The sequence below is a fragment of the Cherax quadricarinatus genome, chromosome 22 (assembly GCF_038502225.1).
Source record: "Cherax quadricarinatus isolate ZL_2023a chromosome 22, ASM3850222v1, whole genome shotgun sequence".
NCBI lineage: Eukaryota > Metazoa > Arthropoda > Malacostraca > Decapoda > Parastacidae > Cherax > Cherax quadricarinatus.
Window position 1 is genome coordinate 34,589,591 of NC_091313.1, and position 17,518 is coordinate 34,607,108.

Below are 17,518 nucleotides of genomic sequence, written 5' to 3' on the forward strand. Positions count from 1 at the left end.
GTGGAAGTAGTGGTAGCAGCAGTTGTGGAAGTAGTGGTGGTAGCAGTTGTGGAAGTAGTGGTGGTAGCAGTTGTGGAAGTAGTGGTAGCAGCAGTTGTGGAAGTAGTGGTGGTAGCAGTTGTGGAAGTAGTGGTGGTAGCAGTTGTGGAAGTAGTGGTAGCAGCAGTTGTGGAAGTAGTGGTGGCAGCAGTTGTGGAAGTAGTGGTGGCAGCAGTTGTGGAAGTAGTGGTGGCAGCAGTTGTGGAAGTAGTGGTAGCAGCAGTTGTGGAAGTAGTGGTGGCAGCAGTTGTGGAAGTAGTGGTGGCAGCAGTTGTGGAAGTAGTGGTAGCAGCAGTTGTGGAAGTAGTGGTGGCAGCAGTTGTGGAAGTAGTGGTGGCAGCAGTTGTGGAAGTAGTGGTGGCAGCAGTTGTGGAAGTAGTGGTGGCAGCAGTTGTGGAAGTAGTGGTGGCAGCAGTTGTGGAAGTAGTGGTAGCAGTTGTGGAAGTAGTGGTGGCAGCAGTTGTGGAAGTAGTGGTAGCAGTTGTGGAAGTAGTGGTGGCAGCAGTTGTGGAAGTAGTGGTAGCAGTTGTGGAAGTAGTGGTGGCAGCAGTTGTGGAAGTAGTGGTAGCAGCAGTTGTGGAAGTAGTGGTGGCAGCAGTTGTGGAAGTAGTGGTGGCAGCAGTTGTGGAAGTAGTGGTGGCAGCAGTTGTGGAAGTAGTGGTGGCAGCAGTTGTGGAAGTAGTGGTAGCAGCAGTTGTGGAAGTAGTGGTAGCAGCAGTTGTGGAAATAGTGGTAGCAGTTGTGGAAGTAGTGGTGGTAGCAGTTGTGGAAGTAGTGGTAGCAGCAGTTGTGGAAGTAGTGGTGGCAGCAGTTGTGGAAGTAGTGGTGGCAGCAGTTGTGGAAGTAGTGGTGGCAGCAGTTGTGGAAGTAGTGGTAGCAGCAGTTGTGGAAGTAGTGGTGGCAGCAGTTGTGGAAGTAGTGGTGGCAGCAGTTGTGGAAATAGTGGTAGCAGTTGTGGAAGTAGTGGTGGTAGCAGTTGTGGAAGTAGTGGTGGCAGCAGTTGTGGAAATAGTGGTAGCAGTTGTGGAAGTAGTGGTGGCAGCAGTTGTGGAAGTAGTGGTAGCAGGTGTGGAAGTAGTGGTGGTAGCAGTTGTGGAAGTAGTGGTGGCAGCAGTTGTGGAAGTAGTGGTGGTAGCAGTTGTGGAAGTAGTGGTAGCAGCAGTTGTGGAAGTAGTGGTGGCAGCAGTTGTGGAAGTAGTGGTGGTAGCAGTTGTGGAAGTAGAGGTGGTAGCAGTTGTGGAAGTAGTGGTGGCAGCAGTTGTGGAAATAGTGGTAGCAGTTGTGGAAGTAGTGGTGGCAGCAGTTGTGGAAGTAGTGGTAGCAGGTGTGGAAGTAGTGGTGGTAGCAGTTGTGGAAGTAGTGGTGGCAGCAGTTGTGGAAGTAGTGGTGGTAGCAGTTGTGGAAGTAGTGGTAGCAGCAGTTGTGGAAGTAGTGGTGGCAGCAGTTGTGGAAGTAGTGGTGGTAGCAGTTGTGGAAATAGTGGTAGCAGCAGTTGTGGAAGTAGTGGTGGCAGCAGTTGTGGAAGTAGTGGTGGTAGCAGTTGTGGAAGTAGTGGTGGTAGCAGTTGTGGAAGTAGTGGTAGCAGCAGTTGTGGAAGTAGTGGTGGTAGCAGTTGTGGAAGTAGTGGTGGTAGCAGTTGTGGAAGTAGTGGTAGCAGCAGTTGTGGAAGTAGTGGTGGTAGCAGTTGTGGAAGTAGTGGTGGTAGCAGTTGTGGAAGTAGTGGTAGCAGCAGTTGTGGAAGTAGTGGTGGCAGCAGTTGTGGAAGTAGTGGTGGCAGCAGTTGTGGAAGTAGTGGTGGCAGCAGTTGTGGAAGTAGTGGTAGCAGCAGTTGTGGAAGTAGTGGTGGCAGCAGTTGTGGAAGTAGTGGTGGCAGCAGTTGTGGAAGTAGTGGTAGCAGCAGTTGTGGAAGTAGTGGTGGCAGCAGTTGTGGAAGTAGTGGTGGCAGCAGTTGTGGAAGTAGTGGTGGCAGCAGTTGTGGAAGTAGTGGTGGCAGCAGTTGTGGAAGTAGTGGTGGCAGCAGTTGTGGAAGTAGTGGTAGCAGTTGTGGAAGTAGTGGTGGCAGCAGTTGTGGAAGTAGTGGTAGCAGTTGTGGAAGTAGTGGTGGCAGCAGTTGTGGAAGTAGTGGTAGCAGTTGTGGAAGTAGTGGTGGCAGCAGTTGTGGAAGTAGTGGTAGCAGCAGTTGTGGAAGTAGTGGTGGCAGCAGTTGTGGAAGTAGTGGTGGCAGCAGTTGTGGAAGTAGTGGTGGCAGCAGTTGTGGAAGTAGTGGTGGCAGCAGTTGTGGAAGTAGTGGTAGCAGTTGTGGAAGTAGTGGTGGCAGCAGTTGTGGAAGTAGTGGTAGCAGTTGTGGAAGTAGTGGTAGCAGTTGTGGAAGTAGTGGTGGCAGCAGTTGTGGAAGTAGTGGTAGCAGTTGTGGAAGTAGTGGTAGCAGTTGTGGAAGTAGTGGTAGCAGTTGTGGAAGTAGTGGTAGCAGTTGTGGAAGTAGTGGCAGCAGTTGTGGAAGTAGTGGTAGCAGTTGTGGAAGTAGTGGTGGCAGTTGTGGAAGTAGTGGTAGCAGTTGTGGAAGTAGTGGTAGCAGTTGTGGAAGTAGTGGTAGCAGTTGTGGAAGTAGTGGTAGCAGTTGTGGAAGTAGTGGTAGCAGTTGTGGAAGTAGTGGCAGCAGTTGTGGAAGTAGTGGTAGCAGTTGTGGAAGTAGTGGTAGCAGTTGTGGAAGTAGTGGTGGCAGCAGTTGTGGAAGTAGTGGTAGCAGTTGTGGAAGTAGTGGTAGCAGTTGTGGAAGTAGTGGTAGCAGTTGTGGAAGTAGTGGTAGCAGTTGTGGAAGTAGTGGTAGCAGTTGTGGAAGTAGTGGTAGCAGTTGTGGAAGTAGTGGTAGCAGTTGTGGAAGTAGTGGTGGCAGTTGTGGAAGTAGTGGTAGCAGTCGTGGAAGTAGTGGTAGCAGTTGTGGAAGTAGTGGTAGCAGTTGTGGAAGTAGTGGTAGCAGTTGTGGAAGTAGTGGTAGCAGTTGTGGAAGTAGTGGTAGCAGTTGTGGAAGTAGTGGTAGCAGTTGTGGAAGTAGTGGTAGCAGTTGTGGAAGTAGTGGTAGCAGTTGTGGAAGTAGTGGTAGCAGTTGTGGAAGTAGTGGCAGCAGTTGTGGAAGTAGTGGTAGCAGTTGTGGAAGTAGTGGTGGCAGTTGTGGAAGTAGTGGTGGCAGTTGTGGAAGTAGTGGTAGCAGTTGTGGAAGTAGTGGTAGCAGTTGTGGAAGTAGTGGCAGCAGTTGTGGAAGTAGTGGTAGCAGTTGTGGAAGTAGTGGTGGCAGCAGTTGTGGAAGTAGTGGTAGCAGTTGTGGAAGTAGTGGTGGCAGCAGTTGTGGAAGTAGTGGTAGCAGCAGTTGTGGAAGTAGTGGTGGCAGCAGTTGTGGAAGTAGTGGTGGCAGCAGTTGTGGAAGTAGTGGTGGCAGCAGTTGTGGAAGTAGTGGTGGCAGCAGTTGTGGAAGTAGTGGTAGCAGTTGTGGAAGTAGTGGTGGCAGCAGTTGTGGAAGTAGTGGTAGCAGTTGTGGAAGTAGTGGTAGCAGTTGTGGAAGTAGTGGTGGCAGCAGTTGTGGAAGTAGTGGTAGCAGTTGTGGAAGTAGTGGTAGCAGTTGTGGAAGTAGTGGTAGCAGTTGTGGAAGTAGTGGTAGCAGTTGTGGAAGTAGTGGCAGCAGTTGTGGAAGTAGTGGTAGCAGTTGTGGAAGTAGTGGTAGCAGTTGTGGAAGTAGTGGTAGCAGTTGTGGAAGTAGTGGTAGCAGTTGTGGAAGTAGTGGTAGCAGTTGTGGAAGTAGTGGTAGCAGTTGTGGAAGTAGTGGTAGCAGTTGTGGAAGTAGTGGTAGCAGTTGTGGAAGTAGTGGTAGCAGTTGTGGAAGTAGTGGTAGCAGTTGTGGAAGTAGTGGTGGCAGTTGTGGAAGTAGTGGTAGCAGTTGTGGAAGTAGTGGTAGCAGTTGTGGAAGTAGTGGTAGCAGTTGTGGAAGTAGTGGTAGCAGTTGTGGAAGTAGTGGTAGCAGTTGTGGAAGTAGTGGTAGCAGTTGTGGAAGTAGTGGTAGCAGTTGTGGAAGTAGTGGTAGCAGTTGTGGAAGTAGTGGTAGCAGTTGTGGAAGTAGTGGTAGCAGTTGTGGAAGTAGTGGTAGCAGTTGTGGAAGTAGTGGTAGCAGTTGTGGAAGTAGTGGTAGCAGTTGTGGAAGTAGTGGTAGCAGTTGTGGAAGTAGTGGTAGCAGTTGTGGAAGTAGTGGTAGCAGTTGTGGAAGTAGTGGCAGCAGTTGTGGAAGTAGTGGTAGCAGTTGTGGAAGTAGTGGTAGCAGTTGTGGAAGTAGTGGTAGCAGTTGTGGAAGTAGTGGTAGCAGTTGTGGAAGTAGTGGTAGCAGTTGTGGAAGTAGTGGTAGCAGTTGTGGAAGTAGTGGTAGCAGTTGTGGAAGTAGTGGTAGCAGTTGTGGAAGTAGTGGTAGCAGTTGTGGAAGTAGTGGTAGCAGTTGTGGAAGTAGTGGTAGCAGTTGTGGAAGTAGTGGTAGCAGTTGTGGAAGTAGTGGCAGCAGTTGTGGAAGTAGTGGTAGCAGTTGTGGAAGTAGTGGTAGCAGTTGTGGAAGTAGTGGTAGCAGTTGTGGAAGTAGTGGTAGCAGTTGTGGAAGTAGTGGCAGCAGTTGTGGAAGTAGTGGTAGCAGTTGTGGAAGTAGTGGTAGCAGTTGTGGAAGTAGTGGTAGCAGTTGTGGAAGTAGTGGTAGCAGTTGTGGAAGTAGTGGCAGCAGTTGTGGAAGTAGTGGTGGCAGCAGTTGTGGAAGTAGTGATGGCAGCAGTTGTGGAAGTAGTGGTGGCAGCAGTTGTGGAAGTAGTGGTGGCAGCAGTTGTGGAAGTAGTGGTAGCTGTATAACAATAGATAAAAATAGTTATTCTAGGGATATATTATAATCACTCTCAGATCAGGATGTCTGAGTGGGGGGATGGGACGACTGATGTCTGAGTGGGAGGATGGGACGACTGATGTCTGAGTGGGGGGATGGGACGACTGATATCTGAGTGGGGGAATGGGACGACTGATGTCTGAGTGGGAGGATGGGACGACTGCTGTCTGAGTGGGAGGATGGGACGACTGATGTCTGAGTGGGAGGATGGAACGACTGATGTCCGAGTAGGAGGATGGGACGACTGATGCCTGAGTGGGTGGATGGGACGACTGATGTCTGAGTGTTAGGATGGGACGACTGATGCTTGAGTGGGAGGATGGGACGACTGATGCCTGAGTGGGAGGATGGGACGACTGATGTCTGAGTGGGAGGATGGGACGACTGATGCCTGAGTGGGAGGATGGGACAACTGATGCCTGAGTGGGAGGATGGGACAACTGATGTCTGAGTGGGAGGATGGGACGACTGATGCATGAGTTGGAGGATGGGACGACTTATGCCTGAGTGGGAGGATGGGACTACTTATGCCTGAGTGGGAGGATGGGACGACTGATGCCTGAGTGGGAGGATGGGACGATTGATGCCTGAGTGGGAGGATGGGACGACTGATGTCTTAGTGGGAGAATGGGACGACTTATGCCTGAGTGGGAGGATGGGACGACCAATGTCTGAGTGGGAGGATGGGACGACTTATGCCTGAGTGGGAGGATGGGACGACTGATGCCTGAGTGGGAGGATGGGACGAGTGATGCCTGAGTGGGAGGATAGAACGACTGATGCCTGAGTGGGAGGATGGGAGGATGGGACGACTGATGTCTGAGTGGGAGGATGGGACGACTAATGCCTGAGTGGGAGGATGGGACGACCGATGACTGAGTGGGAGGATGGGATGATTGATATCTGATTGGGAGGATGGGACGACTGATGCCTGAGTGGGGGATGGGACGACTGATGCCTGAGTGGGAGGATGGGACGACCGATGACTGAGTGGGAGGATGGGATGATTGATATCTGATTGGGAGGATGGGACGACTGATGCCTGAGTGGGAGGATGGGACGACTGATGCCTGAGTGGAGGGATGGGACGACTGATGCCTAAGTGGGAGGATGGGGCGACTGATGTTTGAGTGGGAGGATGGGACGACTTATGTCTGAGTGGGAGGATGGGACGACTGATGTCTGAGTGGGAGGATGGGACGACTGATGTCTGAGTGGGAGGATGGGACGACTGATGCCTGAGTGGGAGGATGGGACAACTGATGCCTGAGTGGGAGGATGGGACAACTGATGTCTGAGTGGGAGGATGGGACGACTGATGCCTGAGTGGGTGGATGGGACGACTGATGTCTGAGTGGGAGGATGGGACGACTGATGCCTGAGTGGGAGGATGGGACGACAGATGTCTGAGTGAGAGGATGGGACGACTGATGTCTGAGTGGGAGGATGGGACGACTGATGTCTGAGTGGGAGGATGGAACGACTGATGTCCGAGTAGGAGGATGGGACGACTGATGCCTGAGTGGGTGGATGGGACGACTGATGTCTGAGTGTTAGGATGGGACGACTGATGCTTGAGTGGGAGGATGGGACGACTGATGCCTGAGTGGGAGGATGGGACGACTGATGTCTGAGTGGGAGGATGGGACGACTGATGCCTGAGTGGGAGGATGGGACAACTGATGCCTGAGTGGGAGGATGGGACAACTGATGTCTGAGTGGGAGGATGGGACGACTGATGCCTGAGTTGGAGGATGGGACGACTTATGCCTGAGTGGGAGGATGGGACTACTTATGCCTGAGTGGGAGGATGGGACGACTGATGCCTGAGTGGGAGGATGGGACGATTGATGCCTGAGTGGGAGGATGGGACGACTGATGTCTTAGTGGGAGAATGGGACGACTTATGCCTGAGTGGGAGGATGGGACGACCAATGTCTGAGTGGGAGGATGGGACGACTTATGCCTGAGTGGGAGGATGGGACGACTGATGCCTGAGTGGGAGGATGGGACGAGTGATGCCTGAGTGGGAGGATAGAACGACTGATGCCTGAGTGGGAGGATGGGAGGATGGGACGACTGATGTCTGAGTGGGAGGATGGGACGACTAATGCCTGAGTGGGAGGATGGGACGACCGATGACTGAGTGGGAGGATGGGATGATTGATATCTGATTGGGAGGATGGGACGACTGATGCCTGAGTGGGGGATGGGACGACTGATGCCTGAGTGGGAGGATGGGACGACCGATGACTGAGTGGGAGGATGGGATGATTGATATCTGATTGGGAGGATGGGACGACTGATGCCTGAGTGGGAGGATGGGACGACTGATGCCTGAGTGGAGGGATGGGACGACTGATGCCTAAGTGGGAGGATGGGGCGACTGATGTTTGAGTGGGAGGATGGGACGACTTATGTCTGAGTGGGAGGATGGGACGACTGATGTCTGAGTGGGAGGATGGGACGACTGATGTCTGAGTGGGAGAACGGGACGACTGATGTCTGAGTGGGAGGATGGGACGACTGATGTCTGAGTGGGAGAACGGGACGACTGATGTCTGAGTGGGAGGACGGGACAACTAATATCTGAGTGGGAGTACGGGACGTCTGATGTCTGAGTTGGAGGATGGAACGACCGATACCTGAGTGGGAGAACGGGACGACCCATGCATGAAAGCAAGCACGGAAAAAAACTGAAGAAAAAGTAGTAGGAGATAAGAAAGAATGAGTGACGTGAATACAACACTGATAAAACTGTGTGTACAGAGATTACCTTGACTGATATATTGTCAGTTTTGTTGCTGCCAGAAAGATATATATTACCAGGAAGGTTGAGGTACGTAGAGGGAGCTGGAAACTGGAGGTGATAAACGAGGAAGCTGTCACACACGTTTATCAAATTTTAACTCGGGGAGAGTGGAGTAGCTTTCTGCAGCGTAAATACATGTGTGGTAGTGGTGGTGTGTGAGGGTAGTGTGTGGTGGTGGTGGTGTGTGAGGGTAGTGTGTGGTGGTGGTGGTGTGTGAGGGTAGTGTGTGGTGGTGGTGGTGTGTGAGGGTAGTGTGTGGTGGTGGTGGTGTGTGAGGGTAGTGTGTGGTGGTGGTGGTGTGTGAGGGTAGTGTGTGGTGGTGGTGGTGTGTGAGGGTAGTGTGTGGTAGTGGTGGTGTGTGAGGGTAGTGTGTGGTGGTGGTGCTGTGTGAGGGTAGTGTGTGGTGGTGGTGGTGTGTGAGGGTAGTGTGTGGTGGTGGTGGTGTGTGAGGGTAGTGTGTGGTGGTGGTGGTGTGTGAGGGTAGTGTGTGGTGGTGGTGGTGTGTGAGGGTAGTGTGTGGTAGTGGTGGTGTGTGAGGGTAGTGTGTTGTGGTGGTGGTGTGTGAGGGTAGTGTGTTGTGGTGGTGGTGTGTGAGGGTAGTGTGTGGTGGTGGTGGTGTGTGAGGGTAGTGTGTGGTGGTGGTGGTGTGTGAGGGTAGTGTGTGGTGGTGGTGGTGTGTGAGAGTAGTGTGTGGTGGTGGTGGTGTGTGAGGGTAGTGTGTGGTGGTGGTGGTGTGTGAGGGTAGTGTGTGGTGGTGGTGGTGTGTGAGGGTAGTGTGTGGTGGTGGTGGTGTGTGAGGGTAGTGTGTGGTGGTAGTGGTGTGTGAGGGTAGTGTGTGGTAGTGGTGGTGTGTGAGGGTAGTGTGTGGTAGTGGTGGTGTGTGAGGGTAGTGTGTGGTAGTGGTGGTGTGTGAGGGTAGTGTGTGGTGGTGGTGGTGTGTGAGGGTAGTGTGTGGTAGTGGTGGTGTGTGAGGGTAGTGTGTGGTGGTGGTGGTGTGTGAGGGTAGTGTGTGGTGGTAGTGGTGTGTGAGGGTAGTGTGTGGTGGTGGTGGTGTGTGAGGGTAGTGTGTGGTAGTGGTGGTGTGTGAGGGTAGTGTGTTGTGGTGGTGGTGTGTGAGGGTAGTGTGTGGTGGTGGTGGTGTGTGAGGGTAGTGTGTGGTGGTGGTGGTGTGTGAGGGTAGTGTGTGGTGGTGGTGGTGTGTGAGGGTAGTGTGTGGTGGTGGTGGTGTGTGAGGGTAGTGTGTGGTGGTGGTGGTGGTGGTGTGTGAGGGTAGTGTGTGGTGGTGGTGGTGTGTGAGGGTAGTGTGTGGTAGTGGTGGTGTGTGAGGGTAGTGTGTGGTGGTGGTGGTGTGTGAGGGTAGTGTGTGGTGGTGGTGGTGTGTGAGGGTAGTGTGTGGTGGTGGTGGTGTGTGAGGGTAGTGTGTGGTAGTGGTGGTGTGTGAGGGTAGTGTGTGGTAGTGGTGGTGTGTGAGGGTAGTGTGTGGTGGTGGTGGTGTGTGAGGGTAGTGTGTGGTGGTGGTGGTGTGTGAGGGTAGTGTGTGGTAGTGGTGGTGTGTGAGGGTAGTGTGTGGTGGTGGTGGTGTGTGAGGGTAGTGTGTGGTGGTGGTGGTGTGTGAGGGTAGTGTGTGGTGGTGGTGGTGTGTGAGGGTAGTGTGTGGTGGTGGTGGTGTGTGAGGGTAGTGTGTGGTGGTGGTGGTGTGTGAGGGTAGTGTGTGGTGGTGGTGGTGTGTGAGGGTAGTGTGTGGTGGTGGTGGTGTGTGAGGGTAGTGTGTGGTAGTGGTGGTGTGTGAGGGTAGTGTGTGGTGGTGGTGGTGTGTGAGGGTAGTGTGTGGTGGTGGTGGTGTGTGAGGGTAGTGTGTGGTTGTGGTGGTGTGTGAGGGTAGTGTGTGGTGGTGGTGGTGTGTGAGGGTAGTGTGTGGTGGTGGTGGTGTGTGAGGGTAGTGTGTGGTGGTGGTGGTGTGTGAGGGTAGTGTGTGGTGGTGGTGGTGTGTGAGGGTAGTGTGTGGTGGTGGTGGTGTATGAGGGTAGTGTGTGGTGGTGGTGGTGAGGGTAGTGTGTGGTGGTGGTGGTGTGTGAGGGTAGTGTGTGGTGGTGGTGGTGTGTGAGGGTAGTGTGTGGTGGTGGTGGTGTGTGAGGGTAGTGTGTGGTGGTGGTGGTGTGTGAGGGTAGTGTGTGGTGGTGGTGGTGTGTGAGGGTAGTGTGTGGTAGTGGTGGTGTGTGAGGGTAGTGTGTGGTAGTTGTGGTGTGTGAGGGTAGTGTGTGGTGGTTGTGGTGTGTGAGGGTAGTGTGTGGTAGTGGTGGTGTGTGAGGGTAGTGTGTGGTAGTGGTGGTGTGTGAGGGTAGTGTGTGGTAGTGGTGGTGTGTGAGGGTAGTGTGTGAGGGTGGTGTGTGGTGGTGTGTGAGGGTAGTGTGTTGTGGTAGTGGTATGTGTGGGTAGTGTGTGGTGGTGGTGGTGGTGGTGGTGGTGTGTGAGGGTAGTGTGTGGTGGTAGTGGTGTGTGGTTAATGCGTGGTAGTGGTGGTGTGTGAGGGTAGTGTGTGGTGGTGGTGGTGTGTGAGGACAGTGTGTGGTGGTGGTGGTGTGTGAGGGTAGTGTGTGGTAGTGTGTGGTGGTAGTGGTGTGTGTGGGTAGTGTGTGGTGGTGGTGGTATGTGAGGGTAGTGTGTGTGATGGTGGTAGTGTGTGATGGTAGTGTGTGGTGGTGTGTGAGGATAGTGTGTGGTGTGTGAGGGTAGTGTGTGGTGGTGGTGGTGTGTGAGGGTAGTGTGTGGTGATAGTGGTGTGTGAGGGTAGTGTGTGGTGGTGGTGGTGGTGGGTGAGGGTAGTGTGTGGTGGTGGTGGTGGTGGTGGGTGAGGGTAGTGTGTGGTGGTTGTGGTGTGTGAGGGTAGCGTGTGGTGGTGGTGGTGTGTGAGGGTAGTGTGTGGTGGTGGTGGTGGTGGTGGGTGAGGGTAGTGTGTGGTGGTTGTGGTGTGTGAGGGTAGCGTGTGGTGGTGGTGGTGTGTGAGGGTAGTGTGTGGTGGTGGTGGTGGTGGTGGTGGGTGAGGGTAGTGTGTGGTGGTGGTGGTGTGTGAGGGTAGCGTGTGGTGGTGGTGGTGTGTGAGGGTAGCGTGTGGTGGTTGTGGTGGTGGGTGAGGGTAGTGTGTGGTGGTTGTGGTGTGTGAGGGTAGCGTGTGGTGGTGGTGGTGTGTGAGGGTAGTGTGTGGTGGTGGTGGTGGTGGTGGGTGAGGGTAGTGTGTGGTGGTTGTGGTGTGTGAGGGTAGCGTGTGGTGGTGGTGGTGTGTGAGGGTAGTGTGTGGTGGTTGTGGTGTGTGAGGGTAGCGTGTGGTGGTGGTGGTGTGTGAGGGTAGTGTGTGGTGGTGGTGGTGGTGGTGGTGGTGGGTGAGGGTAGTGTGTGGTGGTGGTGTGTGAGGGTAGCGTGTGGTGGTGGTGGTGGGTGAGGGTAGTGTGTGGTGGTTGTGGTGTGTGAGGGTAGCGTGTGGTGGTGGTGGTGTGTGAGGGTAGTGTGTGGTGGTGGTGGTGGGTGAGGGTAGTGTGTGGTGGTTGTGGTGTGTGAGGGTAGCGTGTGGTGGTGGTGGTGTGTGAGGGTAGTGTGTGGTGGTTGTGGTGTGTGAGGGTAGCGTGTGGTGGTGGTGGTGTGTGAGGGTAGTGTGTGGTGGTGGTGGTTGTGGTGGTGGTGGGTGAGGGTCGTGTGTGGTGGTGGTGGTGGGTGAGGGTAGTGTGTGGTGGTTGTGGTGTGTGAGGGTAGCGTGTGGTGGTGGTGGTGTGTGAGGGTAGTGTGTGGTGGTGGTGGTGGTGGTGGTGGTGGGTGAGGGTAGTGTGTGGTGGTGGTGGTGGTGGTGGTGGGTGAGTGTAGTGTGTGGTGGTGTGTGAGGGTAGTGTGTGGTGGTGTGTGAGGGTAGTGTGTGGTGGTGTGTGAGGGTAGTGTGTGGTGGTGTGTGAGGGTAGTGTGTGGTGATAGTGTGAGGGTAGTGTGTGGTGATAGTGTGAGGGTAGTGTGTGGTGGTGTGTGAGGGTAGTGTGTGGTGATAGTGTGAGGGTAGTGTGTGGTGATAGTGTGAGGGTAGTGTGTGGTGATAGTGTGAGGGTAGTGTGTGGTGATAGTGGTGGTGGTGTGTAATGGCGGTGGTGAAGGTGTGTAATGGTGGTGGTGGTGTGTAATGGTGGTGGTGGTGTGTAATGGTGGTGGTGGGTGTAATGGTGGTGGTGGTGTGTAATGGTGGTGGTGGGTGTAATGGAGGTGGTGGTGTGTAATGGTGGTGGTGGTGTGTAATGGTGGTGGTGGGTGTAATGGTGGTGGTGGTGTGTAATGGTGGTGGTGGGTGTAATGGTGGTGGTGGTGTGTAATGGTGGTGGTGGGTGTAATAGTGGTGGTGGTGTGTAATGGTGGTGGTGGTGTGTAATGGTGGTGGTATGTAAAGGTGATGGTGGTGGCGTGCAATGGTGGGGGTGTCGGCAGTATGTAATGGTTGTGGAGGTGGCATGTAATGGTGGTGGTGGTGTGTAATGGTGGTGGTGGGTGTAATGGTGGTGGTGGGTGTAATGGTGGTGGTGCTGTGTAATGGTGGTGATGGTATGTAATGGTGGTGGTGGTGTGTAATGGTGGTGGTTGTGTGTAATGGTGGTGGTGTGTGTAATGGTGGTGGTGGTGAGTAATGGTGGTGGTGATTGTGGTGGTGGTAGTGGTGGGGGTTGTGGTGGTGCTGTTTGCCACATTGTCAGCAACTCATTTATCGTTGTAAATTCAAATATATTTACCGAGATTGTTCTGCAGCCCCTTACGCAGACACGCTGTCTGCAGACACTCACGCTTTCTGCAGACTCTCACACGCTCGCTGCAGACACTCACACGCTCACTGCAGACACTCACATACTGTCTGCAGACACACGCTCACTGCAGATACTCACACGGTCACTGCAGACACTCACACCCTCACTGGATATACACGTTCACTGCAGATACTCACACGGTCACTGCAGATACACGGTCACTGCAGATACTCACTCACACGGTCACTGCAGATACTCACACGGTCACTGCAGATACTCACACGGTCACTGCAGATACTCACTTACACGGTCACTGCAAATACTCACACGGTCACTGCAGATACTCACACGGTCACTGCAGATACTCACACGGTCACTGCAGATACTCACGCTCACTACAGACACATTGACAACTGACTTGTAATGGTCCAGGTCGGACCGAAACATCGCTATAAGCCTCTTTCTCATATATGCCGGTTTCTGTGAGTTGAAAAGTGTGACTATCATGGGAGCCTAGATAGTGAAAATGTGTAAATACATCTTGCTACATGTGTAGGTAGACTCACTCTCACTGATGAGTTATTAACGTTTATCTATAACGTTGATGTTCTCCAACAGAAGTGTTGTTGTGGTCTCACTTTACGGCGGTCACAGAAAACACTCGTGTCTTCAGGATATTTCCTGGTTATTTATCTTCCCAGTGATGAGTCTCACTGAAGACGGTCATCATCTAGTTTCAGTCATCAAGAGTTTCCCAAATTGATGATATGAACAACGATTTTCTCCATGAAAATGAAGAGAAGGTGAGTCATCTTCCTACACTTTATTTCTTCAACACTGTGAGCTCGTCTAATAAATTTTACACTTTCTACTTTGCCTTCAAATGGTGTTTCTTTTTTAATTATTTGGATAGTTTTTTTGAGTACTTTTGATTACTAAGGAAAAAAGTAATCGAAGATATTATCATAGAATTACATTTGATAATTTTTTAATTATGTGAAAGGGACACAATACCCACAATTTGATGAATAAGACATAGCATGTTTATTATATATCTACCTTAAGCGACAGTAGTGGTGAAGCAACAGTAGTGGTGAAGCGACAGTAGTGGTGAAGCAACAGTAGTGGTGAAGCAACAGTAGTGGTGAAGCAACAGTAGTGGTGAAGCAACAGTAGTGGTGAAGCAACAGTAGTTGTGAAGCAACAGTAGTGGTGAAGCAACAGTAGTGGTGAAGCAACAGTAGTTGTGAAGCAACAGTAGTGGTGAAGCAACAGTAGTGGTGAAGCAACAACAGTGGTGAAACAAGAGTAGTGGTGAAGCAACAACAGTGGTGAAACAACAGTAGCGGTGAAGCAACAACAGTGGTGAAGCAACAACAGTGGTGAAGCAACAGTAGTGGTGAAGCAACAACAGTGGTGAAACAACAGTAGTGGTGAAGCAACAACAGTGGTCATAATTCCACAAACTGGTCAGACACCAGAGTCTTGGTTTATCACTCCTCTCGGCTTGAACGAAATATTGTATAAATACAGTTACAAAACATAATAAACATCCATTACATAATAATAGCACAGGCATATTCAAACTAGATATCTTTATAATTGACGACGTGAGCTCAGGTAGGAGGATGCGTACCTGAGCTCACGAGATTGTCATAAATGCATCTCCTCACTGAGAATTGAATGTCATTTGTTGATCCCAATGAACCTTAATGATAAACCAACATTTGCCTGAGGTTAAATTGAGTCAGCCTCTGGAATTATGAGTTTTTTGTTTGGCCTTTCTGCTGCTTCTCCATTTTCTTTGTATACATTCAATTTTCCCCAAGTGATGGATGCCAGATGCCTTTGAGATTAAAATATTAAAGTCTTTTATCACGATTTGATATAAAACGTTACGGCATGTTTGTGTGACAGTTGTCATCTCATTAATATTGTCGTAGATAGGTCAATACTGCTACTGTTTTTAATATTTTGTCTTCATCATTCTGGCACCTGGCACCTGGCACCTGGCACCTGGCACCTGGCACCTGGCACCTGGCACCTGGCACTGGTCTGCCTGATGCATTCTAGCTAGAGTCGTTTAACTGAGCACTTCTACCTACACTTCCTACTCATTTTCCACAGCATTGCAAATTCCTGAAGACGTGTTGATTGCAACACGAAAGGCCTCATTTAAAATTAAGTCCTTTTTAATTTTTTCTCTTATATGTTTAAAGATATATTTTTTAATTTATGACAACATAAAATTAATAATTTTGTACTAAAAGAAACTTAAAAAAAACTAACCTAACCTTACTATAACAAGTAAAATTTAATTTAGCCTAATCCAAGTATATAAATTTTAGATAAGTTGACAGTAATTTAATAAAAAACAAGCACAATGAAATATATTTTTCGTTAGGTTCGGAATGATTTTTGAGAAATTATTGCATACCCAAATTCTCACTTGCGTTATTCGGCAAGAAGGACGTTGCTATTTAAGCCAGAATAGGAGGTTTTTACCTATTCGGCACAATATATGTATATATATATATACATATATATATATATATATATATATATATATATATATATATATATATATATTTATATGTATATATATTGTTTTATATATATATAATGTATATATATATATATATATATATATATATATATATATATATATATATATATGTATGTGTGTATGTGTGTGTGTGTGTGTGTGTGTCTGTCTGTCTGTCTGTGTCTTTCTGCGTGTCTGTGTCTGTGTGTGTGTCTGTGTGTCTGTGTCTGTGTGTAGACAGACAGGCAGATAGTTAGATGGATAGATATATATTGCACGTATAGGTAGATAGATAGCTATATAAAGCAAACATAAACTCAAAATCCTCAAGTCGAATATGATTACCCGAAGATCAAAATTCAATATTTCACAAAGCCAGTGGAAACCAAATCCCATAAAGCTTGCTCAGAAGTGACTTTTTTCATGTACCTGACATGATTCCTGCACGTGACCTAGTTCCTGCAAGTAAAATGATTTCTTCACATGACCTGGTTCTTGTATCTCGCAAGTCATACAGTCACAGACCAGGTGATCCTTGTTTTCAACCGGTACACGCTGTTAACTTTTTTCTACGCAGACCAGAAACCTGCACTGGAAGACCAGTGGTCGCTACTGCCGTGGTCCATAGTAGAGTAAATAAGTAAAACACGTGTATATCAGTTAGTTGTCTTCATTCCGAAACGTTTCAGGCTTTTTCAGTCGAATACACAGAAGGATGCAGAAGCAGTGTAGGTGTAAATACGATGTAATTAGTCCCTTAGGTCTCAATCATTCTCTCAGTTTGAAGAAGAGTTGAGCTCAGCTCAGCTCAGCTCAGCTCAGCTCAGCTCAGCTCCAGAGTCTAGAACAATGTTTCAAACAATGGAGTATGACTCTTCTGCAGACTGAGGGACTGGAGATATATATCTGGAGAGAGTTCCGGGGGTCAACGCCCCCGCGGCCCGGTCTGTGACCAGGCCTCCTTAGGTCAGTGTCCCAGGATGCGACCCACACCAGTCGACTAACACCCAGGTACCCATTTTACTGATGGGGAACATAGACAACAGGTGGAAAGAAACACGTCCAATGTTTCTACTCTGGCTGGGAATCGAACCCAGGCCCTCACCGTGTGAAGCGAGAGCGTTAACCACCAGGCCACCAGACTGACTATCTCAACTCTACGTCTTCGAGGGTTATGGAATGATTACATCGTCTTTCACTGGTTCTGCTTAATCTTGTGTATTAGACTTAAGAAACTTACTGTGTAGTCGAAACTTTTTGGAATAAAGATACTTAACTGTTTCACATGTCTTTGTTATCAACTGGTCAGTATTGTATAACATTATTGTATTCAAAGAAGAACCATCAGCTACCATAATTTCATTTACGTTTTTTGACACACTGTTTTGCTGCTCTCCAGCTAGATAAACAGCACCACTGGAAGTCAAACAGAAATGGTCTATAGTGGTAAGTTACTATATCCACTGACATTCACCTAGCACCTGTGAGTCCGTTAGTGATACTGGTCAGTACCACTGAGAAGATGGGCAAGGCAGGAGGTAGGTGAACAACACAGAAGGTAGGTGAACAACACAGAAGGTAGGTGAAAAACACAAAAGATAGGTGAAAAACACAGAAGGTAGGTGAAAAACACAGAATATTACAACCCAGGATTCCAAATGGCCTGTTACCCCGGGTGTAATGGGAGTAAATAAACACAGTAGAAAAAGTTTAGACTTATATTATCCTTCACCAATTTAGAACAGCAATATGTACACTATGTACAGAGATAAGTATAGTGCACTCCACGGTAAGTAAAGCAGAAATAGAAGCCACAAGATAGCAGACCGTGCTTCAACCAGCTCTAGAATGGGAATGACAAGGGCAGACAGGAGAGCGGTACCCACATAACCTCTGCGATTGCCAAAACCATCTTATTGGCTAGAACCTGGTCACTAGTTGAACGACGGGGCCCCATCATCAACTCTTAGCAACCTGGTTCGCTGGTTGGGGGAGATAGCCTGTAAATGAGGGTGTGTACATGCGCCGAATAAAGGTTACGTACTCTTTGCATGCCACATTGGGACATGCAAAGGTAGCATGCCACATTGGGGCATGCACAGAAGGTAGGTGAAAAACACAGAAGGTAGGTGAAAAACACAGAAGGTAGGTGAAAAGCAGAAATTGAAGGAACACAGGAGGATAAACAGCACAGACGATAGATGAACAACATAGATTGTAGGCGAACAACAAAGATTGTTGGTGAACAAGACAGATGGCAAGTGAACAACACAAATGGTAGGTGAACAACATAGATGGCAGGTGAACAACGAAGATTGTTGGTGAACAACACAGATGGCAGGTAAACAACACAGATGGCAGGTGAACAACACAGATGACAGCTAAAAAACACAGATGGCAGGTGAACAACACAGATGGCAGGTGAACAACACAGATGGCAAGTGAACAACATAGCA